Raw genomic sequence first — 24,355 nt, forward strand, 5'->3', positions numbered from 1 at the left:
CAGTCCCTCACTCAGCAAGTCCAGGCAATACTGATTCCAGAAATTTCCTAACCATTAGGTATCACTATAATGTTTTGGGTTTCATTCTTCTTTGCATTTTGGGCTCAGAATATTCATCTTAAAACGTACATTCTGGGGCCTGGAGATAGCACAGTGATAAAGTGCTTGCCTTGCTCACAGCTGAACCAGATTCCATCTCCACCACCCTAAATAGTTCCCCAAGGCAACAAGGAATGATCCCTAAATATAGACATAGATTAAGCACTGACAATAACAACAAAGGGAAGTTCTTTAAGCAGTTCCAGGTCCCAGAATGCCTACATATAAATGAAGTGAATTCTTTTCTATTGACCAATTCTCCCCAGAACAGATCTAATTGCTTCCACTGGTTAGTGATTATTAAAATGCAGCAAGTGTTTATCAGCTCTTGTTCACTGAAAATCTACATGGTACATCTCTTTTTCAGTCTGCCACTTGGAAATTGCTCTTTTGGCCCTTTCAGCTTGTACTGAGAGTGAGGGTGAAATGGGCTCTTAGAACTCAGTTTGTGTGGTTGAGTGGATTTCCCACTCTTCACTGAACTTTTTGCCACAGTGGTCTGTCAGTGTCACAGTGAAGGAGGGACCAAGTCACCTTCTTGAAATGAGACTCAAACTGTGCTCAATTCATCTGGATCCCTGGCACAGGGTGCTATGAAGTTAGGTGCTCCAGGTGCTAATGGTGCATAAGTGCATGCACAGCCTAGTGACGTTCTAGACTTGTTATTATCCCCCAATCTATTGTGTGACATCACAGACAGACGAAGAAGCTGTCTGATCCCATATACACATGTAAGTGCCCTGTTTGTGAGTGAGCTCTGTTTTGCTACAATGCAGGTGATGCTATTCTTGTACTTCATGGATTTTTCTCCATCTTGTATTCTTTTCATGGAGTATGAGTGGTCTTTTGAAGCAAAGTACAATCCTGGATGTGAGAAATAGTGAGCAGTGGGCAGCCTGGCAGAAGCACTTCCCATTTTGGTAGTATTATTGAGTGAACCTGGGCAGAGCTGACACTCAGCTTAGGACAGTGGCACCACCCCCTTTGGACACTGCACTGTAGAGGTATGACATTCTCAGATGCAATTAAAGGGGGCATTATCTGCTTAAAGAAGGTGGATTACAGGGAATTTCAAAGTAATTTTTTTCATGAAAAAGGCCAGTTAGGCCAACTATGTTTGGGCATCTTCAACATTGGGTGAAGCATGTGAAGTAGCTAAAGGTATGCATGTTGGGTTTATGTGTAGGCAGGGGACAAAATCATAACTGGACCCTGAGTGCCCCAAATATTTGTATCCTGGTGTCTCTGCTGCCCTGCATCTGAGAGAGAAAAATGGTGGTGAGGCCTGTGTGTGGATAACAGCCCTCAACACATTCTTCTCAATCCCTATGGGGCGCCAGTGCCAACTGCTCAATGCATGAAAGGATGGGGCTCACAGCCAGTGTTACCAGCATGTCCCTGAATGCCCTGGGATGTAGACCAGAAGAAAGAATGCAGCCCAGGGGCAGTCGAGTGAATGCTGAGAGGCTTAAGCTAATGCTGACTATTAAGGAGTCTTGAAATGTGAATGAATTAAGATTCTTAGGGAGCCCAAATTTCGATTATAAGCAAGCAGTGATCTGCTGTGACTGTGTTCTATGTATTCTGTACAATGAGGAAGTCAACTTCTAAAGGGTTTTGGTTCAGTATAAAGCATGACCACTAATTAAATGACACATTTATAAATTACAACAGAACAGAATTTGCTTGGTGGTGCCCACTGGTCTGATGAATGACTCACTTGGATTCCATGAGTTCCAAAGCACCAGGCAGTATCCATGCTTTCCCAGGGGCCTCTGAGCTAGCAGTCTACTGCCTATCAATCTCTCCCCACCCCAGCTTTGATGATCTTTCTATGAGTCTCAGTTGATTGGCAGAAGCTTGCAGGTGTCTCCCTGAGCCAGACTGGCTGGGCTTCTGGTGTCTGCCATGCCGTGCCCACTCTCCCAGTTGCTGAGGTGGGCTGGAGGTTCTTCCCCTTGCACTAGCAAACAGATGGAGTGGAAACCAGGTTCCAGAGCATGCACTCTGGGGCCTCAGGCTCTGGTGCTCTTTTCAGAACCTTCCACAAACTGTACTCTCCCCCTCTAGCCTGGCTATCCAGTATTTCACATAGCTCTAGCCCTGTTCCTTGTGTTTCTGAGCTAGAAATAGTCTCTTTGACTCCTTCTAAATCAGTTAATTCTGATATTTATGTGTTGGGAACCACACCTGGCAATACTCAGGGTTTACTCCTGATTTTGTACTTAGGATTCACTCCTAGTGGGATCATATAAGGTGCTGGGGATTGAACTGTGTACCAAGCAAGTACCCTGTCCGCTGTACTATCTCTATCACTTAATATTGACTATGCCTTGCAATTGCAGCTGAAAACAAATTTCCTTTTTGGAACTTTCCCTCATTTCCTAAGTTTATACTTATTAATGAACTTACTATTTTAAGGCATATCACACATGCAATGGATAGCTTGCCAGGCTCTGCTGTGCAGGCAGAATACTCTCGATAGCTTGCCAGGCTCTCCAAGATGGACAGAGGCTTTTGGGGCAGCCTCTAATCGCCCTTGTAAGCGCTCCCATGGTTCAAACCATATTTGAACCATATCAAGTATGGTCTGGCAATCCAGGAAGATGGGTATTATGTGTCTTATGATGTGTGCGGCCACGCGGTCCAGAAAGCGTCCTGGAGCATGGGGGTGGATGGGTAGTGGAGGTAGTGTAGATATGCCAGTGAGGTATCTGTCTGGTACCTGTAGAGTGGGTCTTCTGTGCATAATCCAATCCTTGGGTCACCAGTGGTTGGTGGAAACATACAGGGCAGGGTAGGGTGGGGCTCCTGGTTTTGATATGCCCAAACCGGTAATTACAACAGGTCTCATTCCCCTGACCCTGAAGGAGTCACCAACACGGCAGTGTTGAGAAGGATGAGGAAGGAGAGGCTGATAAAATCTCAAGGCCAAACTAGGCTGCTAAAATGAAGAAAGACAACAATGATTGTCTGTAGTTTCAATGCATATATGCTGGCATCAGATGCATCCATCGAGGACCTGATGGTACAAGCAGAAAGATCAAGTATGACATCATTGGTCTGACCGAGATGAGAAGGCATCAATCACATCAAGCCATTTTCGACACTGAAGAAGAACTGCGACAAAAGAGGCGTCAGTGATGTCGATGTCCTTGTCAACACAAACTTGGCCATGAACATTGGTTCATTCGAATGCCTAACAACCCAAATCAGATAATTACACTTGGATAGATGTGGCTCACTGCCAGTAGTTTCTATCTTTGTTGTCTATGCACCAACATCCAATTATGATGAAGGAGAAATTGAGAAGTTCTACACATAGCTGGAGAAGTTCTAAAGAGAAGACCACACCTTCTACAAGATCATTGTCGGTGATTTTAATGCCAAGATAGGACTGAGAAGATTAGCCCAAGAACTCCACATTGGGACCCATGGCCTAGAATGGAATGAACAGGGTGACAGACTGTCTGAGTTTAACATGTCAACCAAGACCTACCATGGTAACTCACAGTTCCAGAAGGCCAAATCTAAAAGTTGGACATGGGAGTCTCCCGGTGGACGGTTCCACAACAAAATTGACCACATCATATTCAATCACCAGTCTTGCCTGACCGAGTTGCTGTTGTCTCAAAATTCCAAACAGGATCAGACCATCATCTCCTTCGTGCAAAATTCTACTTCACAGAGTGGGGAGAAAGGAATGCAAAGTTTAAGGAAAGAACTCCCAGAACAACCCCCAACTGGTAGCTCTTTGGCACTATTGCTGCAACATGGGAAGAAGCCATTGTTGAAGACATTGACTAGGAATACGATTGACTGGTTCAGCACCTCCATGATTGTGTGAGGAAAGCCAAGAGAGAGATAGCCACAAAACAAAACAAAACAAAACAAATCAAAACAACAAAAAAACGCCTGTCTTGGAAAACTCTTGAGCTTATTCACCAACATGGTTTGGCACATGCCTCAGGCAACCGCAAGCAAATGTCCGAGCTTGCAAAGCAGTGCAGAGATGCAATCAAGGAAGACCTCAAAGAGAGAAGAGCAGCAGTGCTGGTAGATGCGGCAGAAGCCGAGAAAAGCATTCATAATGTCCTCCTGTCCTTCACCAACGACAAGACCAAGATGACAGCCCTCCAACGTCCTGATGGAAGTATCACATCTTCCAGAAGGGCAATGGAGAAAATTATCCATGATTTCTACTCAGATCTCTTTGATAGCCACGTCGACCTACCCACATACTAAATTCCGCTGGATGGATATTTTGTTCCCAACCTTCTCCGTTCCGAAATCTGACACGCCATTTCCTTGGTAAAGAAACGAAGAGCACCTGGCCCAGACAAGGTCAGACCCAAACACCTGAAGAACCTGCCGTCAGCACTTATCAATACACTGGATCGGCTCTTAACACACTACCTGTCTGAATGCAAGGTTCCATCCCAATGGGAAACCAGCAGGACTGGTACTACTGTACAAGAAGGGAGACATCCACGACATTGGCAACTATTGCCCAGTCTGCCTATTGTCTGTCATCTACAAGCTCTTCACTCTGTCATCCTGAATAGAATTGGCAGAACACTAGATGCTGGACAGCCATGCGAGCAAGCCAGGTTCTGCAAAGAATTCAGCACGATCGACCATATCCACATGATAAAAAAGCTCATTGAGGTTTCTCGGGAGTTCAAGATGTCGCCCTGTCTAATGTTCATTGATTTAAAGAAGGCCTTTGATTCTGTTGAGACTGAAGCGGTCATTGAAGCCCTAGCCAATCAGGGCGTACAAACTCAATATATCAGGATCCTCCGTGAGCTGTATTATGGATTCACTACCAGGATCTCACCATTCTACAAAGAAGTGACCATCCATGTCAAGAGAGGGAGTTCAGCAGGGTGATACCATTTCACTGAAACTCTTCAGTGTTACTCTCGAGAACGTCATGAGACAACTGGAATGGGAAGGAATGGGAGTGAAGGTAGATGGTCGGCAACTACACCACCTCCGCTTTGCTGATGACATCGTTCTAATAGCACCAAACATTAGCCAACCAGCACAAATGCTGGCCGACTTCGACCATGAGTGTGAAAAGGTCGGACTACAGCTGAATCTCACAAAGACAGTGTTTATGAGAAACAGTTTCATACTGATGTTCCATTCACTCTCAACTGAAGGACCATTTCCGAATGAAACAGTTATGTGTACCTAGGTCGAGAAGTCAACATGACAAATGATCTAGCACCTGAGTTGTGCAGGAGAAAGAGAGTGGCTTGAAACACCTTCAAGAATGTCCTACGAACAGCTAAGAGGACGAAGAACCTCCAGCTCTGGGCACATCTCTTCGATTCCATTGTTCTTCCTGTATTAACATACGCCTCAGAGACCTGGGCCCTACACAAACAGGATGAGAACTCTATTCGGGTCTCCCAAAGAGGAATAGAAAGAGCTATGCTTGGAGTATCACGTTTCACTCAAATGAGAGAAAGAATACGGAGTTTCGACCTGCGTCGACAGTCAATAATCAGGGACTGTCTCGTTTGCCAAGGCGTCAAAAATCAGATGGGCTGGACACGTAATGAGATTTGGAGACGACTGCTGGACTAGAGCCGTTACCGACTCGATTCCACGGGACATTAAAAGACTGCATGGCTGCCCACCTACAAGATGTTCAGAATTCTTCATCAAGATTCTGAACGTTTGGTTTGAGGCTCTTCTTTTTCCTAGAACAACAGACGCCATTGGGCTACACTAGCACGTGACAGTGACAAATGGAGACATTATTGGCGCCCACTCAAGCAAATCGATGATTAACGGGAAGTCAAGTGATCAGGTGACTATTTTAAGGACCTAATGAAGTAAACTTTGTTATTACTTTAGGCTTTTGACAGCTGAGAAGATGAAGGACAGGCTCAGTCCCTCACTCAGAAAGTTCAGGCAATATTGGTTCATTATTTGGGTGGTCATTATTCTTTTGCATTTTTGGTTCAGATTACTCACCTTAAAATGTATACTTTGGGTCCAGGGAGATAGCACAGTGGCAAGATGCTTGCCTTGTTCACAGATGATCCAGATTCTATCTTCACCACCCTATCTGGTTCCCTATGGTAACAAGAAGTGATTCCTAAATATAGAGCACTCATCACTCAGGTGAATTTAGGATAATTGATGCTTTCCTGATGAACTGCTGACCTCATTTGCTATTTGTGTTTGTTTCAGTTACTTTCCCACCTGTGAACAATGTGAGAGCAGTGAAAAGTTTTGACTCTATTATGGTAATCCAGGGGATAGCACAGTGCCTGAAATGTACTAAAGCACAAAGCATGTAAAGATGCAGGAGTAAGTAAATGAATCCATGGGATCAATTTAATTAACCTTTGTGGTTCACCATTGTAAATCACAAAAAATTTTCTTTATTCATATTCTTATTTGATCCTGTATCCACTAACTCTGGGAGGATTTTAAGTACTGTGTTCCATTGTAGCAACCCTTCAGCACAATAATAATATTTAAAAATAAATTCTTGTTGATTTTCTACAATAAATTCAATGACAAGGATTCAAAAGATAACCACAAACTCCTGCTTGTTCACAGAATGTATTTTCTAACCAGTTACTACTTGGCCACAAATAAGTAAGTTTGCCATCTACCTGCTTACAGCTGAAATGCAACTATTGGAGCACTTTAGAATTAGGGCTGGATATCACCATCATGCTCCTGGCTGATCTCCACAGGCTCAGATGAGCCTCATCCATAAGTAAGTCTGCTAGAAAAAAAAAAACAGGTATGTGGAACTTTTGACTGAAATCTCCAGGCTCTCCTGAGGTTGGGAATGGGTGATCTCTCCCCATCACCCTGTGTTTCTGATAGCCTGGTAATCAAGCCCAGGAACTGCCTCTGGCACCATATAAGCTCATTAACTGCCATGAACCAACCAGAACCTTATAAAAAAAATCTCTTGGAAGAAAGCAACTCAGAACCATATGCCATAGAGTTGCCTACAGACCCCAAAGTCACTGTTCAGTTAAAAAAAAATAAATTAATTAACCTCAGCTGTATATCAGTATTTAAAATATTAGAATTCCTAGAGTCTGCAGTCATAAATAGTGCTGCAAAAACATCTCATACTCTACACCACTGATGTACCAAGAGTAGCATACCACATTTGATACGGTGTAAAGTAGAAGAGTACTAGGCAAACCATTCCAGGGAGAAAAAAAATAATATATGTATGTACATAAGCACACAAGTCTCAACCTTTAACAACAATTAGTAATCTCTTTTACAAGGGTTTAATGGCTCTAGGGTAAAATACAACTATCTTCACACACTTTCCTCTAAGAAAAATTTTTTGGATCATTTTTAGTGAATTATTCATAATAAGCAATACAAAATAAAATATTTAGGTCCACTTTGTGGGCAGGGTTCAGGGGTTAGGATGGAAATATTTGAAATATGGTGGTGAATAGGTGTAGTGGTGGTGGGATTGGTGTTGAAATATTAGATATAGCAAATTATTTTGAACAATTTTATAAAAATAAAATTTAAAAAAAAATTAGGGCTGAGTAAGATTCTGAACCATAGATGCTCAACGAATATTCAGTAAACAAAGTCAGAGAGGCATTTTTTAGATATTTTTCTAAAATAGACTTTTCTAGTTAATATATCTCCAAAAAGAAGAGCCTAAGAAAAGTGTTTTTAAGGTAGCTGATTTTGGTATTCTATTCAAGTCCTGCTGCAAGGAAAGCCTTAGAGATTAAAGAGAGAATTGAGAAATAAAGAAGAGGAAATTCTTTTCCCTTGGGTTCCCTTGTGGGGACCCTGCAATAGGAGATTGCACTTGAGCTATATGAGGAGCTGTGCATATGCATCTTGGGACTGGCATGTCAGGGCAGAAATGGAGCCATTGTCAACTACTCTGCATGTTATACTGAGCAGGGATCTTCCTGTTTGCATTTCTAGGTACTCAGGCTTAGTGATTTTAATGCCTGTGACATGATGAAGAGTCAGACAAGTTCTCGGGCAGAAAGACTAAATCGATTTAGTGCTTCAGGGGGGTTGAGTTGGAGGAAGGTTAGATTTATTAAGATTCCTTGTGGAGGAACATTATATTACTGGTGTCTGGAGTAACCTTAAGTCTTAGAGATGGAAATCAGGGAGCAGAATTTCCCAACAGAGCTGGCTTATGGAATAAATACCTCACAGATAATAATAAATACCTCACCTTTAATTTTGTCTTCATAGAACCTGATTTTTCCCCCAACTCACAGCCCATGGTTCAAAATAAGAATTCACATCCTAATGTCACTTGCCCAAATTGAAATGAAAACCATTCTCAACGTGTTTTTGTTTGATCTTCATGAAGTTGAATTCTTTTCCCGAATGAGTGACCAAACTGGAGAACAAGGGTGTGGAAGTCATATGAACTTTGCTTCAGTTCCAAAACTGGACCCCTGAATGATATGGAGCCCACTCGGCTGCAGGCTGGAGGGAGGGTACCTGAGTGAGGGCTACATGTTTTACAAAGACACAAACTCCAAGTTCTATTGTTCTGTTGTGCTGAAGCAACCATTTACATAACTGTCCATTGCCAGGGAGGCCTACATTTGATGCTACTGTTCTCAAGACTTAGTCATTTAATGAAGCATAGAGACAACATTTCTGCCTACTACTCAGAGCCTTGTTTTGTGTGCCGAGTAGCTGATCTGCACAGAAGATGTCAAACGAAACCCATTTTCCAAGATGTTCCCCCATGGAAAGCATTGGGGAAAGATTGGAAGGCAAGAGGAAAATAGTTGAGTTATTTTTTGGCTACTCTGTGCCCTTTGCAGCATCCTGTTCTTAAACTCCCAGCCGGTACCATTTTCTTCCCTTAACCCATGGAGGCTGTGACTCTGAGCACAGCTCTGGCTCACTGAGCATTACCTCCATGAACTTTTAGGACTGCTCTTGCTTCTGTGAATTATCTATTATCGTCTTCTGTGAAACCATTTGATGGGAATTCTGTTTAATGTCAGGAGCATGGATAATTCAATAAGTATCAGATTATGGTGGTTGTTCATGAAGCTGCTCCCTTCATTCTTTTTACCAACCCTTTCCAGTTCAAAGAACCAGACGAGCATTCTATTCTGAGCTGCCCTTACTTATCACTGCTGATTTTGTTCCAGCCCTGTTTTTGTACTTAGCTGACCATGAGCACTACTGGAACCTAACTGCTGCCTTGCTATGGTCTATACAGTCTCTGTCCTAGCCCAGCACAGATTGACTGCTGGCCAGAAGTTTTCTGGCTGGGCTCTCAGGTTACATGCACTATTTGCCAAGGCTTCAACTGGCCATGATGAGTTTCCCATGCATGGCTGCAGCCCAACCCCTCTTACTGGCAATAAACAAAGGTAGTCAAGTCCCTTATCATTCCTTCCTCCTTTGGAGCATTGATTGGGTTTTTAGGCTCTTTACTTTCTTGGTTACAATTTGTGTGAGACCGTGAAGATCCAGTATTTACCTTCATATTGCAGGGCAAAGCTTCTTGCAGTAGGGGACACAGGAGGCTTCAGGAGACTGGGACGCTGCATTTTGTAAATCTTAGAATAAGTGTCAGCTTTGCATCACTACTTACTTGGTCCAGTCTGTAGGAGATCAGGGTGCTCAGAACTCTGGGCCCTTGAAGGCTCCAAGACACTGCCAGCCTGCTCAGTAGCTCAGGAAACCCCACCAGCCCAATTTCAAGTTCATGCTTTGTCTATTCTAAAATATCCTGCCCCTCCCACTACAATACAGTACTGCGGTGAGACCATTTTGAGTGTGGATGACTCCTGTGTCAACTTGAGTAAGTTACTTAACAACTCTCAATACAATTTTTTCATTTTTTAAATAAAATGGGGTTAATAATTTCATTTAGGGGGACAGAAGTAAATGAGTGGTGATGGTACTGCAATATCTAGCATAGAATGAACATTTGAAGAATGTTAGTTTCTCTCATATAGGAAACAATCCAAATGCTACATCTCTAGTAACTGCAGAATGCTTGTAGCACTGCTAATTCTACTCAGTCAACAGATAAAATAGTACTTCTTTTTTTTTAAAAAAAAAATTACATTTAATCACAGTGAGTTATACAATACAGGGTTGTTCATGAGAGGATTTCAATCATATAATGTTCCAACAACCATCCCTTCACCAGTGTACATTTCCCACCAAAATGTCCCGAACTTCCCTCCCCCCACCTCTATGGCAGGTACTTTTCTTCTCTCATTCTCTGTATCTCTGTCTCTCCATGTCTCTCTGTCTCTGTCCCTGTCTCTCTCTCTCCGCCACCCCACTTTTGGGGCATTGTGGTTTGCAATGCAGATAGTGAAAGGCCATCATCTATATCCCTTTACCTACTTTCAACACTCAGTTCTTGTTCAGAGTGATATTTTTCAACTATTGTCATACTGGTTCCTTCTCTATCCTAACTGAACTTTGTCCTCCACACACTTGTGGCAGCTTTCAACCATTAATCAGTTTTCCTGGCCTCTGTTTTCCCAGTCTTGGATATTAGTCTCAAACTATTTTTTTATATCACATAAATAAATGCAGTCATTCTACTTCTGTCCCTCTCTTTCTGACTCATTTCAAACCTCTTCTTGTTCATCCATTTATAAACACATTTCATGGCTTCATTTTTTATAATGGCTGCATAATATTCCATTATATAGATGCTGCATAATTTCTTTATCCAGTCCTCTTTTCTTGGCACTTGGGTTGTTTCCTATTCTGGCTACCATGAACAGTGTGACAATGCATGTAGGAGTGCTTATGGTGTTTCTGCTGTGTGGTTTTATGCCCTCAGGAAATATTCACAGATGTGGTACCACTGGCTCAAACAAAAGCTCAATTTCTAGTATTTGGAGGAATGTCCAGACTGTTTTCCAAAAAGGCTGGAGCAATCAACATTACCACTAACAATGAGTGAGAGTCCTTTTCTCCTTAGATCTGCACCAGTGCTGATTGTTCTTGTTATTTTGGATATGTGCCAGTCTATGGTATGAGATGATATCTCCTTGTTTTGGTTTGCAACTCCCTGATGATTAGTGATGTAGAACATTTTTTTTTCACGTGGCATTCAGGCCTTTGAATTTCTTCTTTGAGGAAATTTCTGTTCATTTCTTCTCCCTATTTTTTTTATGGGATGTAGGATAACACTGTTTTGTCCTTCCTGCATAGCCTTAGGTAGCTTAGGTTTATTGGGATGATCCTATCACAGTACTCCCATTCCTCTGTGTTTATTTGTAACTTATTTCTTTGTGCTCTGTTGACTTGTAAATATTGTTTTTCTCTTCTCCCTAAGACCTTTGCATAGTTTATTCAGAGCAATGTCCTTTTGGTATGGACAAGAAGACTGTATGTGCTATGCTTTTGTAAAGTGACTCTCAGTGATATTTTCCTCCTGAGCATCTATTCTCTCACCTAAACCTCAGCTACCCTTTCTTCCTAGTGCACCCAAAAGCAGGGTGCCAACCAGGGACTGGATAGAACCAGGGCAAGCGGTAAGCTATGTGCTACCCTGGCATCGAGATGGGCCTGGCCAAAGCATTATAATGCTTAACTATAAGTTAACAGCTTGGTCATGGACAAATGCTGTCATGATCCAAAATCTAATAGCTAGATTTGGACCCTGCTAGGGTTAGGAATGATTAATCTGGCCTGAGTGCTGTTGTCTGAGTCTGTGGCAAAATGTTCCCAGGAGAACTGCCCTACAAGCTTCAAATGTCATCTCTTACTGTGTCCATGCAAAAATAACTAGTATTGAGATATTGATAGAGTTTTTGGACTAGGGAAAGGAAAAAAACACCTTAAGGGGTATTTTGCAGTCAGGAAGGGCTTTGGAATGCCTCTAAAGTGGTGTTTCTTTTGAAACAGGTGGGCCCTCAGAAAGGGCTTTCTTATGTTGATTTTGCTACCAGACTGGGTGTAGCATGGGCCCAGAGGGCAAATGGAGGAGAGATAAATAGGGGTGGGGAGACTAGTGAGGGGGAGGCAGAGGCAGAATCCAGAGAGCTGGGATTGAGGGATGAAGAATTATGAAGGAGTGCATTAGATGGGAGCGAGAAGAGGTTGAATAAACGGCAACTAATCCTCAACTGCCTTGGCCCTCATTCTTCCTTCACCTGCCCATCGCCAACAACCATCCAGGTCCAGTCCATACACAGAGGCTTGAGAACACCAGACGCGGGCTGTGAGAGAGAGCCACCTGGAGAGCCTGCAAACACAGATCCTTCAGTGTGCTAAATTCTTACAATGGGGGATAGTGCTCCCAAACATATCATCAAGTATTTGGATTGAAAAAGTCACCTGACCTTTCAACTTCTTAGCATATTGTGTCAGAATTCATAGTTCTTTGGTTCAAAATGAGCTTCTTAGCTAGGTGACCTTGAGTGATGCATTTAGTTTTTTGGCTTTCTTTGACTTGGCTTTCTCATCTCTATTTTTGATCCTAACATTGGATGGCCTCCTTTCAACTGGGTCTTTGAGATAATTAAAGGGATCAATTCTTATTAGGTCCTTTACAGCCATACTTAATAACAATTGAAAGTTAGTAGAAACTAGTTTCTTTATAAAACTGTTGTGATGTTTATTCATAGTTATTGTGACTACTAAATGAAACAACAAATTATGCAGAACTAAGTGAAATTGCCAGGATCTGGCCATATGGAAATTTCAATATTTCAGCAACACATAAAGCTGTTAGCATAATGGCTGATACATATGAAGTGCTCAATAAATGTTGCCTGTCACCATTTCATCATATGTTAAGATAAACTATAATAAATCACACTGACTTTTGGGAGATGTAACTAATCCAGTTAAGACTCTATATTCTTCTCAGTAAAGTCCCTCCATGTTGTCCAACCTTGGGTATTAGTTTCATAGGTATAAGCTTTTGGAACTGAGTAGTCTAACTTTCTTTGGACATATAGATAGGAGCATTCTTTCTTTATCCAATGTATTTTTTAATTCAATAATAAATTCTAAAGAAACCAAACAAACAAATGATCAAAAAACACCTTCCTTAATAGAGTTTTGTGGAGTCCCAGCCAAGAAAGTGTCGAAAAGATATAGTGGTGTTCTCCTTCAAACCCCAGAGCTCTGTGAGGCTGTGTGTTGACTAAAATTCCTTCTGGTTTTGGGTCAATGCCAACATGTGGCAAGTTAGAATTCTAAGGTCAGCATCAAGGTTGGAGCTTAAAAATTTCCTCCCTTCATTGTCCTGATTGGCTTCTCACCAATTTTACCTGCTTCTTCAAGAGATAGTTTTTTCAATAAAAAATGCACATCCAGCAGGGGGAAAACATAGGTCTACAGACTCTTTCATTGAGCCCAGCTAAGCAGTGCCCCTGAGATTTTCCTTACAAAAGGTGAGTGGTGCCTTACCTAGGGAACAGAGCAACTTTTACAAAAGCCAACGGGAGAAAGGTGAAAGGGTATGGGGAAACAATAACATGCTCTCCTTGGGGTCATTCCTGAGATGATCAAGAAATGTGCTGAAAAGCTGAAAAAATAGTACAGCATAGATAGCACTTGCCTTGCATACCGTCAATCTGGATGCAATCCCTGCATTCCTTATAGTCCTTTGGACAATTAATAACCATTAAAAGTTATTAATTGTTAATAATTAAGAGTGGTCCCTGAGCACAGCTGGGTGTTAGGCTGCAAAACAAACAAACAAAAAGAATGAAATGTGCTGAAAGAGATTTGGAATAGATATTTTGCTCATGAGTATGTATATAGAACTACACTAATAATTAAGTTTATAAAATCAGTATTTAAAAGAGAATTCTGTATTTAGGTCAATCGTTCCTGATGATGAGCAGGGAGGGAGATCTCCACATAAGGTGCTTTTAAACTCTTTTGAACAAAATTGACTAGATGAGGTAATGGCCAGTTTGGTAAAAGTGTGCTCGGAAAGGATGAGGAAAAATCCTAGCAATAAAAATATTTTTATTTAATAATTATAAAAATGAAATGAAACACCTGCAGTTTATAAATCAAAGTTACCATATGGCATATACCATTTACTAATAAATTCTTATAAGTACAAACCTACAAGTGAAGGCTTTATAAAAGGTTTTCTGAAGTGAAGGCTTTATGAAAAGTTTTCTGTGGTACAGGAACATTTTGTATGCTTCATCCTGTGGATTGTTTTTCCCCCCAAAATTTAAATTAATAGATTGTAAAACTGTATATTAAAGTGTATTTCCAATTCTTATTAGTGATAAAAAGAACACTCAGCAGAACAAATTACCGAGGCATAAATAGTGCTGATAGGTTAATGGCTGTGATGTTAGAACAATCTTAGGGAATTTTTTCCTCAACTTTGTGCTGATGTTCAATGTTAAGGGGATTCTTTGAGACTGATTTATTCAATAGCCTGTCAATGGGAAGGTAGCCTTAGCAAGTCTCTTCATTCGAACACTGCTGGTGACAGTTCTAAGTTTTTCCAAACCCTTCTTCATATTCTTGGTGCTAAAAGCAGAAATAATGACAACATGATCATCTTGTAAGCCCCTATTTTAATTATTTCTGGATGTAGAAAGAACTGTTAAAAAAATACATCTCAAGAATACTTCCTAGATGCAAGCTGGCATAGATTCTAGTATCTTAGTGCCCATTTTCTTCCTAAGTATTTCATGCTGATAATTCTCACACTCAATCTTAATGCATTTTTTAACAACTCTATTTCTACATTGCATCGTTATTATTTATGTGTACACTTCTGAGAGAATAATGCTGCTCAATAAGTATTATTCCAAGTAATACCAATTTCTAAGGTTCCTAAATATATTTTGAACTGCCTCTGGTGTTTTGGCATACATTTTGGAATATTTAATGTTTCCAATTCTTTGCCCTCTGATGATAGATTTAATACATTCAATTGTCCAAAGGACTCTGGAAGCCAACTCCAGTGCAAAAGGAGCACAAATGAGCTTTATTAGAAATAACTGCACTTATAAAATATTCAGTCCACTTAAATAAGTAAATTCATGAGTCATCAACTATTAAACAGCAGAGTGTAATGATTCTCTGTTAGGGTAAAAGAAAACATCTATAGTTCTATGGGTGAATGTTGACATATAAATATGACTTGTCAAAAAGTACGGATATAATTTAAGTGAAGATTCTTTCAATCTGCTGGGATTCCAACAGCCATTTTATAACCTTATTCTATATGAAATATTTATAAAAACTTCTAAAAATAAGTGTTAAGAAAACACATATTGTATAAAAGGTGATCTATATTGAAAAACTAGTTACCAGTGATATAATACATAATTATTCAGTATCTTGCGGTAGCACAGTGGTAGGAAGTTTGCCTTGCGCACAGCCAGCCCGGCTGAGCTGGGTTCGATTTCTCCGCCCCTCTCAGAGAGCCTGGCAATCTACCGAGAGTATTCAATATTCCAAACACAGTAACAAGAAGTCTCACAATGGAGAGGTTTTCTGGGCTCCGCTAGAGCAAATCGATGAACAACGGGAGGACAGTGCTTGTTTGTTGACAGTATTCAGTGTCTTACAAAAATAACTATATCTGAAATTTTGATGTGATTGAAATAGTTATAGGTAAACACAGTTATCAATTTACACACATGTCTATGTGTGTTTTTGTGTATTTAATCACTTAATCACTTAACTTCCTGTTAGTCATCAATTTGCTCGAGCGGGCGCCAGTAACGTCTCCATTTGTCCCTGTCGTGTGCTAGTGTAGCCCAATGGCATCTCTTTGCTCCGGGAACATGAAGGACCTCAAACCGATCATTCATGATCTTGACGAAGAAGTCTGACCATCTGGTAGGTGGGAGGCCACGCAGTCTTTTGACATCCCGTGGAATCCAGTCAGTAACAGCTCTAGTCCAACGGTCCTCTCTAAATCTCATTACGTGACCAGCCCATCTGATTTTCGACACCTTGGCATATGAGACAGCGTCCCTGATCCTTGATCATCGACGGATGTCAGAACTCCGGATTCGTTCTCTCATTTGAGTGAAACGTGATATTCCAAGCATAGCTCTTTCAGTTCCTCTTTGGGAGATCCGAATAGCATTCTCATCCTGTTTACGTAGGCCCCAGGTCTCTGAGGCATATGTTAATGCAGGAAGAACAGTGGAATCAAAGAGATGTGCCCGGAGCCGGAGGTTCTTCGTCCTCTTAGCTATTTCTTCGACGTTCTTGAAGGCATTCCAAGCCACTCTCTTCCTCCTGCGCAGCTCGGGTGCCAGGTCATTTGTCATGTTGACCTCTCGACCTAGGTACACATAGCTGTTGCATTCGGAGATGGTTGTTCCATTGAGAGCGAATGGGGCGTCAGGAACAGGCTGTTTCTCATAAACATTGTCTTCGTAAGATTCAGCTGTAGTCCTACCTTTCCACACTCACGGTCAAAGTCGGCCAGCATTTGTGCCGCTTGGCTGATGTTTGCTGTTATTAAAACAATGTCATCAGCAAAGCGGAGGTGGTGTAGTTGCCGACCATCTATCTTCACTCCCATTCCTTCCCATTCCAGTCGTCGCATGATGTTCTCTAGGGTGGCACTCAAGAGTTTTGGTGAAATGGTATCACCCTGCCGCACCCTTCTCTTGACATCAACGATCACTTCTTTGTAGAATGGTGAGATCCTGGTAGTGAATCCGCAATACAGCTCATGAAGGATCCTGATGTATTGGGCTTGAATGCCTTGATTGGCTAGGGCTTCAATGACCGCTTCTGTCTCAACAGAATCAAAGGCCTTCTTTAAATCAATGAACGTTAAGCAGAGCGGCATCTTGAACTCCCGAGAAACCTCAATGAGCTTGGTTACCGTGTGGATATGGTCGATGGTGCTGAATCCTTTGCGGAACCCTGCTTGCTCGCATGGTTGTCCTTCATCTAGTGTTCTGCCAATCCTATTCAGGATGACTCGAGTGAACAACTTGTAGATGACAGACAATAGGCAGATCGGGCGATAGTTGCCAATGTCATGGAAGTCTCCCTTCTTGAACAGTAGTACGGTCCTGCTGGTTTTCCATTGGGACGGAACCTTGCATTCAGACAGGTAGCGAGTGAAGAGCCGAGCCAGTGTATTGATGAGTACTTGATGGCAGGTTCTTCAGGTGTTCAGGTCTGACCTTGTCTGGGCCGGGTGCTGTTTGTTTCTTTACTGACGAAATGGTGTGTCGGATTTCGGAAGGGAGAACGTTGGGAATGACATATCCATCCTGTGGAATTTGGTATTTCGGCAAGTGGACATGGCTATCGAAGAGATTTGAGTAGAAGTCATGGATAATCTTCTCCATTGCCGTTCTGGAGGATGTGATGGATCCATCAGGATGTCGGAGGGCAGTCATCTTGGTCTTATAGTTGGCGAAGGACAGGTGGGCGTTACGAATACTTATCCCGGCTTCTGCCTCATCTACCACTACTTCTGCTCTTCTCTCTTTGAGGTCTTCCTTGATCGCATCTCTGCACTGCTTTGCGAGCTCGGACGTTAGCTTGAGGTTGCCTGAGGCATGCGCCAAACCAAGCTGGCGAATTAGCTCAAGAGTTTTCAAGAGAAAACGAGAAGTTCTACATGGAGCTAGAGAAGTTCTATAAAGAAGACCACACCTTCTACAAGATCATTGTGGGTGATTTTAATGCCAAGATAGGACCGAGAAGATCATCTGAAGAACTTCACATCGGGACCAATGGCCTAGAATGGAACGAACAGGGTGAGAGACTGTCTGAGTTCATCATGTCGACCAAGACCATTCATGGTAACTCACAGTTCCAGAAGGCAGAATCTAATCAATGGACATGGGAGTCTCCCGGTGGATGATTCCACAATGAAATAGACCACATCTTATTCAATCGACGGTTTTGCCTGACTGATGTCGCTGTTGTCCCAAAATTTCGAACAGGATCGGACCACCGTCTCCTTCGTGCAAATTTGTGTATTTAGTGTGATTATATGTGGATATATTCATATATGTAAAATAGACATTATGTAAATGTACTGCATATAACTTCAAATACATTTTGGTAGAATTAGTTATGAATTAGAGAAAATATTTACAAAGCTAGAAATGAGGCTTTTTAACATTTTTATATTTTCTTGCCTATATATTATTCAAATTTCACAAGGTTATTTTTCCTTTTATTTTTTAAATTTAGTTATGTAGCTTTGGCTGGAGTGATAGCACAGCAGGTAGGGCATTTGCCTTGCATGTGGCCAACCCGGCCGATCCGGGTTCGATTTCTCTCCCCCTCTCTGAGAGCCTGGCAAGCTACAAGAGTATCTTGCCTGTACAGCAAAGCCTGGCAAGCTCCCCGTGACGTATTCTATATGCCAAACACAGTAACAAGAAGTCTCACAATGGAGAGGTTACTGGGCCTGCTCGAGCTAATTGATGAACAACGGGAAAACAGTGCTACAGTGCTACAGTGCTACAGTTATATAGTTTATATCACATTTATAGTAGTGTTAACATATATGGTTTTGATGTACTCTGCTTCTCACTTCATCACCACCAAAGTACCCAAGATCCTGGACCATTAGAATTTGTTATCATTATTTTCTCTATATAAACCACCAGTGAATGAGATAATTCAGTATTTTTCCTTCTCCCTCTGACTTTGTTTATCATGATACCCTTCAATTTCATCCACACTGAAACTGCATGAATTCATTTTTTTCCTTATGGCCAAAAGATATTACATTGAGTATATTTACCATAACTAATAAGTTTTCTATTCATCTGTCAATGGATGTTTGAGTTGTTTTCACACACACACACACACACACACACACAGCAGCATGGCAATGGATGTGATGCCAAGTGCTACATAGAACAAAGAGCTATACATTTCTCTTTTTATTAATTTTATTTTATTTTTGCATGTTTTATTTATGTCTCAGCCCTCATAGCTGCTGACCAACAAAATAATATTGCTTTAGAGAATCACTCTCTCCTTTTGATTTGTGCTATACAGTTGCAGTTTCCTTGTAGTGTTTTTAATTTAATTTAATATTTAATGTTTTTTTGTTGAATCACCATGAGATACAAAGCTTTCATAATTGAGTTCCACTCATACAATGTTGCAACATCCATATCTCCACCAGTGTACTTTGTAAGAACTTTAGAACACATGAAGTTCCAGACTTTAGAACTGGTAGAACTTTATAAGAAAAAAATATTCCAACCCCCATCAAAAAATGGGGAGAACAGAAACTTTCTCAAGGAAGAAATACAAATAGTCAAAAGGTAATGAAAATATCCTCTACATCACTAATCATCAGGGAGATTCAATTAAAACAACAATAAGATATCACCTTACACCACAGAGTTTGGCATACATCAAAAAGTATAAAATCAAACAGTGCTGGCGTGGACGTGGGGAGAAAGGGACCGCTTTCATTGTTGGTGGGAATGCCTATTGGTCAGCCTTTTTTGGAAAACAATATGGGCATTCCTCAAAAAAACCTAGAAATCGAGTTTCCATATGACCAAGTGATACCACATCTGGGAATATGCTCCTGGGGTATGAAAACACACAGAAAGTGGGCAAAGGACCAAACAAAAATGGTCTCTTGGTATCTGTATTGCAAACAATAATGCCCATAAGGGGGGGGGGAGAGAGAGAGAGAGAGAGAGAGAGAGAGAGAGAGAGAGAGAGAGAGGGAGGAAGAAGAATAAACAAGAAGAAAGAAGAAAGAAAGGAGAAAGGGAAGGTAGGAAGGTAGGTGTCTGTCATACAGGCAGACTGGTGGGGATTTTGGCAGGAGGGATATAGGTGATATTGGTGGTGGGGAATGTACATTTTTCTTTTTAAATGAATGATTTTTGTTATTTGGACATAGATGTCAAGAAACAGAAATGAAGGATAATTTTCAGGTCATTTAGTTTTCAGCTAAAATAGATCTGAGTTATACTTGTCATTTTCTGTATCATGAAAGAGCAAATAAAATTAAAATTTAAGTTCGAAAAATATTCTTTGACCTTTCATATCCCTTTATTAACTATTTCCGTTTTAGTCAAAGCAATACTTTTATGATCTTAAAGATTTCCCTGTATTTTCTATTTGTCTTATGAGTCGTGATTTCCTAGCAGGTTGATCAAGTATAAATTCATGATGAGTTCATAATATTTAACGTTTGTTTTACATTAAGGTAATAGTAATAGAAAAATTATTTAATGATAGGTCATTTTTCATATACAACTTCAAAATATTACAAGAAGTTGTTCTCTAACCACTTTAAAAATATACAAATACCAGATTTTTAGTTGAAATGTAATATAAGCTCTGAATAGGAATATGGGAATATAAGCTCTGAATAGGCAAATGGCTTAATCCTGAAATATTTTTTTTTCTGTTTTCTTTTTTTTTAAAATAATTTATTTATTTATTGAATCACTGTGGGAAAAGTTACAAAGCTTTCAGGTTTAGGTCTCAGTCATGCAAATATCAAACACATTTCCCTTTACCAAAACTTATTTTTTTACCATGAAGAACCCCAATAAAACCCCACCCCCCACCCCTCCCAGTCCCTGTGGGGCAGATGAATTCTAGTTAACACTCTATCTGCTTTGATTAGATTCATTGTTTCAATAAAAGATGCACCACTATTATTTAGAGTTTACCCCCCCCCCCCCCCAAATGAGACATGCTGAAAAAGCACTGTGAAATGATTTGCTTTCTACAGCTGGGTTCAAGAATTAAATGTTGGTTTTAGATTTCTGCTATTTTACTTATTAACCCTGGAAGTATTTCTACTGAAAGTCAAATAATTAAGAGATTGGTTTCTGTGCTCTGGAGTCGTGGCCTTGCCGGAGAGCCGCTTGTGGGGGGCAACTGGTGACCTCGGTAGGGCGTGAAGGACGGACCAGAACGCCCCCCTTCCCAAGAGGTTTTAGTCGCCCCCACTCCCCTGGAACCTTGAACTATTTAAAAGAAAAACAAATTTTAAAGTGTAGTAGGTCAATTTTTTAAAACTTTTAGTAGTGATAACAGTACCTGTGTAGAAATAATTAAATGAAACACTTAAGGAACAACAAAAAACATTGAAGTGGCTCAATTATGAGTTTCATCGGAATGATGTTTACAAAGGGAAAAGAGAATATCCTGACTTCAAAGGAAGTCAGATTACCAAAAAAATCCTCTTCACTGAATGGGCAGCAAAATTGTACAAAAATGTTGAAAACAGCTGTTTAACTCCATCGGAGATATATAAGACATATGGAACAAACCAAAGGAATGTTTATTTATGAAACTGCAAAACTCTGAATAAGAACAATGGGAGCATGAGGTTTTCTTGATTGACAAGGCTCCTATCCCATAGCTTTTTCCTTTAAGCAACTAATTCTTTCAGGATGGAGCTGACCATACAAGTCAACAGTCTGAAGAATTCTGCGGGGAAGGGGGTATATGGGACAATGTAAGTGATCTCGGAGTCAAATAAATGACAGCCAAGAGCTTTTCCAAAGAGTTCTAGGGGTAAGTAAAGTTTAGTGGGTTTGATAAGCAATCTAGATGTCGTATGTTGTTGCCCCAAGGCTGAATTCATACACAGCAACAACTGAAGGGTTCCCAGGATTCCCAAACATAATTGGCACAGCCAACCTGTGAGAAGTGAAATGGAGGCATGAAAGGACAGGGCACAAAATAAAAGTCAGAAAAAATATGAAAACGGCATGCATTTTGAATGTGTTCCCAAACCATCACAGAAAGTACAAGAGATACTGTTTGAAAGTTTTTGATCCAAAGTACAGATTTGTTATCCTTTGGTTGAACATCAAGTTGTTGAGCTTTAGAAGAAACTCCTAAGCACATACATTTAAAATAAAATTACAATAATAAAAGAAAACATCAAATTTATATACTTAAGAGAAAACAGAACAACACTTTAGCTCAGAGAACTTATCAAGCAAATAAAATTAAATGACAGTCCTCAGTTAACCTCAAAGTCTAGATGAAAATATATAAAATGTTCAATAAGGAAATATTCAATAAGGAAAATATATAAAATGTTCAACAAGGAAATATTATAAGGAAATTAAAATATAATTCAGATATTAAAAAACAACAGAGATTACCGTTATGGCCACAACCCAGCTATTGGTAACATTTTTCAGATTACAAAGGCAATCATTATAAAGATTTAAAGAGAAGTACAATTATGACTCAACTTGATTATTCATTTGATATATAATTTCTATCCCTTGTTTGTCAGTGCAGGCATTGAGATTATATATATAAAATGAATGCTTGCATTGTAGTTAACAAACTTAATCTCAGAATAGCTTTTGAGTTGAAAGTGGGGAAAGACATTTATTTCTAAGATCTGTAAGCTATCATATAAGATCAGTTTAAAGACATATATTTTTCTCAGCATGTATATTATTAAATAAATGTTTTATCATGATCATTATAGTAATTGGCACTTTCTGGAAAAATAGATCCTGGGATTTTCGGCTCTAATTTTCTTCCTGTTCTCATAAATACATAGTCAAATGCAGTTAGAAATCTACCCACAACATTTTACAAAAAAGAAAATAACCCAAAATATATTTTATATGTGTGTGAAAATAAAAATTATTTAGTTCACTACTTTTTTCAGAACAAGTGAGCTGAAATTTCACTGAAAGAACAAAAGAATTAAGATTTTATTTTATTTATTTATATTTGATATGCCAAAAATGGTAACAACAAGTCTCATAATTTTACTGGGCCTGCTCGAGCAGATCGATGAACAACGGGAGGACAGTGACAGTGATATATATATATTATATATATATATATTATATATATATTATGTGTATATATATGTATCCTGGCTTTGCGCTCAGGAATTACTCCTGGAAGTGCTTGGGGGACTATATGGGATGCTGGGAATTGAACCCAGGTTGCCCACATGCAAGGCAAATACCCTACCCACTGTGCTATCGCTCCAGCCCCTAAGATTTTATTTTAAAATCAGTCTTATATGTCAGTATAATCAGCTTTATTTTAGTTAATATAATGTGAGTGAAAGTAAAGGAAATATTAAATATAAAATAATTCACTTCTTGAAGAGTCAGAGTAGATATAAAAGGCTACCTTAAAAAAAATTTCAGAGCAAAGCAGCATGGAAGATGTACTGATGAATGAGAGCAATCCAGGTTGTGAGTTAGCCACAGAACCTTCTAAGATAATATGAGTGGGTTCTATAATTTCTCCTCCACTCTCCCAGGGAAATAGTGAACTGAAGAACTACACGGTACACTGATGAAAGACCTGAAAGCTAGTTTAAGAAACTGTGTAATTTCTCTCAGTTACACAAAGAGAGAACCTAAAAGGTCAGTGTCATACCTGTAAATAGATGGTCTATAAAGGGGATAATGGAGGTAGAAAGATTTAAGACTTAGGTATTTTCAGAACAGAATGACAGAGGTGTCATTAGAGGTGCCCTTGATCATTTCCAGACCCTTCAAATCAAATGTTAATTTTCATTTATATGTACATGAATATTCTAGACTCTGACAAGTTTACATGCGTAATTGAAAAGTCCATGACCCCTAACTCAACTCCAGCATTCTTCAGTGACTTGCATTTTTTCTCACATCTTACACACAAGTTTTGTGAATCATGTAGTTTCAAAAAATTTGCCTTCCTATATATCTCCTAACAATGTAATGAAACTTGCAGTTCTGCCATAATATATTTTTTAACTACTACATACTACCATAAATATGTTAAGTAGCACACCATCTGTTGGCTAAGGTATCTTTAACAGATGAAAAATAAATATTTGATGCAAATTAGAATATTAAGAAGTCTGAACAAAACAGGAGAAAACAGCTTCAATTTAGATGGGAAATAATGAACTCTGTACTCTTAGTAGAATGAAAACTTATATTTCATTATTATTTTAGTCTTGGAAAATGTAATAGCATCAGGCAAGATAAATAGAGCAATGATTTATCTTACAGATGATTTAAAAAAATAACCAAAAGATACCCTTCATACAGTTTAGGCACTCATCTATATGTAAGCAGACATAGAAGTAAATGTTGCCAGATTAAAATTGGAAGTATATTTAAAAATCATATGAAGGGCTGAGCAGTCAGTACAAAGTGCTAAGGCACTTTCTTTGCACATGGCCAACACCTGTTCTATTACAGGACAGCACATGGTCCCCTAAACACCATGGGATCCCTTAGAAGAGTGAGTGTGCCCCAAACACAAAAACAAAACAAAAAATTCACAACTATACCAAGAATTAGTTAGGTTATGA

This window comes from Sorex fumeus, unplaced genomic scaffold (genome assembly GCF_029834395.1).
Source record: "Sorex fumeus unplaced genomic scaffold, SorFum_2.1 ptg000051l, whole genome shotgun sequence".
Classification (NCBI taxonomy): domain Eukaryota; kingdom Metazoa; phylum Chordata; class Mammalia; order Eulipotyphla; family Soricidae; genus Sorex; species Sorex fumeus.